The sequence below is a fragment of the Bombus pyrosoma genome, linkage group LG17 (genome assembly GCF_014825855.1).
Source record: "Bombus pyrosoma isolate SC7728 linkage group LG17, ASM1482585v1, whole genome shotgun sequence".
NCBI lineage: Eukaryota > Metazoa > Arthropoda > Insecta > Hymenoptera > Apidae > Bombus > Bombus pyrosoma.
In genome coordinates, this window is record NC_057786.1 from 3,577,822 (window position 1) to 3,581,537 (window position 3,716).

Here is a 3,716-nt window from a genome sequence, read left to right on the forward strand (position 1 = left end):
TGTTGGGGTTTGCTTTTATTTGTTTAGCTTGCAGCCACTTTTCTATTTTTGTGGTGTGTTCTTGTAGTAATGTGACTGCTGTTTCTGGGTTAGTGTGCCTGACTAGTATAGCTGTATCGTCCGCGAATGTCAGTATTTTGCTATTGGTAGTTGTTGGTATGTTGGCCGTGTATAATGTGTATAGTATTGGTCCTAGGACACTTCCTTACGGAACGTGGAGACAGATTGGCAAGATATTTTTGGAAACAGTCGTTATTGTAGTTTTTAATTATTTTGGTTAGATTCCTAGTTGCTTTGTTTAGCTTGCGTTTATCGTCAGGTGTTCCATGACTCTGCGATACTCTTCTAAGTCTACGTTTTTCTGCGATTTTTTTAATATGTGCTGGGGGTATTCATATTTATTGATAGAACTCTTGGTGGGTGTGGAAGAGCAGATAGCTGGTGTTTATTATTTTGCTGGTATTTATTATGGTGGTTTATTATGCTGGTGTTTAAGCATTCCGTGGCTGTTTCAATATCTTCATTTGTTTCTAGGGAAATTATGGCTGATGTTGAATGATTAAAGACTTCTCTAAAGAGCTGCCAGTTGGTGAGTTGGTTATGAATAAATCCGTGAAGTGGATTTTCGATAATTGTTGACCTAACTGTTGCAATAACGGGGAGATGATCTGAAGAGAGTTCCGTCGAGGAGTTGACTTGGACATATCTTGGCAAGATATTTTTAGTTATGAAGAAGTCGAGTAAATCAGGCATTTTGTTAGTGTCAGTGGGTCAGTATGTGGGTTCATGTGTGGTGAGGTAGTTGAGTCTGTTGGTGTTTAAGCTATTCAAGAGATTTTTGCCTCTTACTATGATAAGTCTGTTGCCCCATTGGGTATGTTTGGCGTTGTAGTCTCCTCCGGCTATGAATCTATTGTCCAGGTCATCAAGAAAGTTATCAAAGTCTTCTTTGGCAATGGAGTGTCTGGGAGGGCAATATACTGCTAAAGTTGTGATTGTACCATGGCAGTCTTCTATCGCTACGTTTGTTGCTTGGAGATGGTCTTTCTGGAACGATGGAACCTCGTAGTGCTTAGTGTTGATTTTGATAGTAATTCCGGTGTCGCCGTGGGCCTTTCCACTGGGATGTTGGGTATGGTAGAAGCTATAACCGTTTAGTTTCAAGTAATTTTTGTCGGTGAAGTGTGTTTCAGATATGAGCATTACGTCGATTTGCTGTTGTTTTAAGAAGTGTTCTAGTTCATATTTCTGCTGAGCTAGACCGTTGTTGGTATTCCAAAGAGCTATGCGTATTGGTTTTACTTTGCTTCGATGCGTATTAATTTATCCATGAAGAGTGTTAATGACGATAGTAAGTTATTAATTTGTTCTGATTGTTTCTCCATTAGTTTTTCGAATCTGGTGAAGTTGTTCGTGTTTTGTGAACTGGGAACATTAATTTGAGAATGGTCACTATGGATTTTCGGATTGTTTTGTTTTGCTCAAACTGCCTGGACATAGGAGATTGAAGGAGTAGAGAATGTTTGAGGACTGGGTACTTGGTTGGTTATCTCCTTGGCTCTGGACTTAGGATACTTATTTTTGTACAAGGTCTTGTAGGCTGAGCAACTTTATATAGTTCGCAGGATGCTCTCCTTGACAGAGGATGCACTTTGGAGGGGTTTCTGGAGATTTAGTGCACTGATCAGTGGGGTGTATACCTGCACATTTAATGCAGCGGAAATTATGGTTGCAATATTTCTGTGTGTGACCGTACCTTTGGCACCGTTTACATTGCAGCATCTCTTTTTTTATAAAAGGAGGTTCGAATTTTACTACTGAGTTCATTGATGTTATAAATTTGTTTATTGTTTGGCTTTTGTCTTAAGTCGATAAAAGATAAGGATAGCGGGTTTTTCGAGATTCTATGCATTATGTTGCTAATGTTGATTATTTCATGGCCATGTTTTAAGAGTTCGAACTTCAGTTCGTCTAAGTTAGCTGAGTGGTGAATGTTGCGTAGTACACGAAAAGGTCTTTCTTGTTTGAGTTGGTGGTATGTGTGGTAGTTTGCGTTCAAGGTTTTTAGCAATTTTGTTAGTTTTCTGTAGGACTCTGGATTTTAACTATTTTTCATGTTTTGCGTGTAATCCTCTTTGTTAATATTGAGGTGTATATGTTGTCCGTGATATTAGTTGTTGCTGCCTGTAGATGTCGTTGCTGGGGTATTGCTGTATTTTCTTCCTATTTAAAAATCGTGGAAGAAAAATCGGACTTCGGTCGCCGGGATTCGGTCGCCACTGCCGTCGTCCGTTGTTAATTAGCGTCGTGTGGCGGTATTTGTGCTGTCGAGTGCCGCCACAATATCTTTCTCGATGGACTTTATCATTGTTTGAATGGCGATAACATCTTCAATGAAGATTGGTGGGGGAGGAGGTGTTTTTTGTGTGTGTTGATTTGTTGGTGTTTCAACTACGTCCATAGAATCGTCTGTAGATTCTAGTATTGAGAATCTATTGTAAGTAGTTACATGGTTTATTGACGGTTCATTTTGGCTAGCGTTTGCGTTTATTTTGACTGTTTCTAGCTTAAGCTTTTTGTGTTATTAAAGTCGTTATTGTCCTTTTGCCACGGGGGAGGTAGAGCGGTGCGGTTGTAGCTTTGCTCAAGAGAGCCTGATTGGGATGCTTGGGCCATCTTCGAGCTAGTTAATTCAATTGAAATAACTAGTCGAGAGGCTGTGATTCGGGACAGAGATTAGGAGCGTTTGATTTTCCACTTGTAAGTTCAGAAAACATTTGGTTGTGTCTGTTTCGATTCACTTTCGACGGATGGGCGTCACGTGTTGTATTGTGAACTTCACACAGCACTAGACACACGTCTGCACGCTTCGGCACTCAACAGCAAACTGAGAACGATTCCAAATGAACGATGTTTCTATTGGCTCATTGGCAGACGCTCCAATTTAAACATGTAGAGTAAAATAATGCTATATAAAGCCATATTAACCCTTAGAGCGCTGAATACTCGGAGCCCATGCCATCCGTACGGACGGCACGCTGCCAGCGCTGACGATCGCTGTGGACTGAATACTTTTTCGCTATACTGAACTCTGTTGATTGACTATTCAAAGCGCAAATCGTAATAAGTTATAGTAATTCTTTTGCACGAGATTAAATGATTCAAGAGCGTTATTTTTTAGTATTAATTATTTATTATAAACATTGAAATTTACAATAAACTAGAATTTTGGTAATAAACTAGAAAACAATAAACTAGGAAACTAAATTTAGTAAATATAACGCAAGTTAATAATTCAGTTGTGCGCGAAAAATTTCGAAACAATCATCGATATATAATCCGACATCGCATTTTCTGTCCTTCCTTCTCTTATTTTTCACACAAACAACACATTTTCTTCTTGATAATTGTGTTGTGCCGGCACGATTCTTCTACCGAATGTCCAAATTGAACAAATTGTGAATGCAAAGTATTAAATAAAAAAAAAAAAAAGAAAAGACAGTTTCTTCGAACGCGACATTAACATTGAAATGCATTTATATTTATCTCACACAAACGTAATAGTATTACTTCTGCGTAGGTGCTCGGAAAAATTGACAAACGCATATATACGTCCTTAGTCCACAGCGATGACTTTCGCCAGACGCATATATGCATCCATAGCACTCTTTTGAGACTTCTTTCCTTGTTGAGGAAAATCGATCAAAATATCCCTG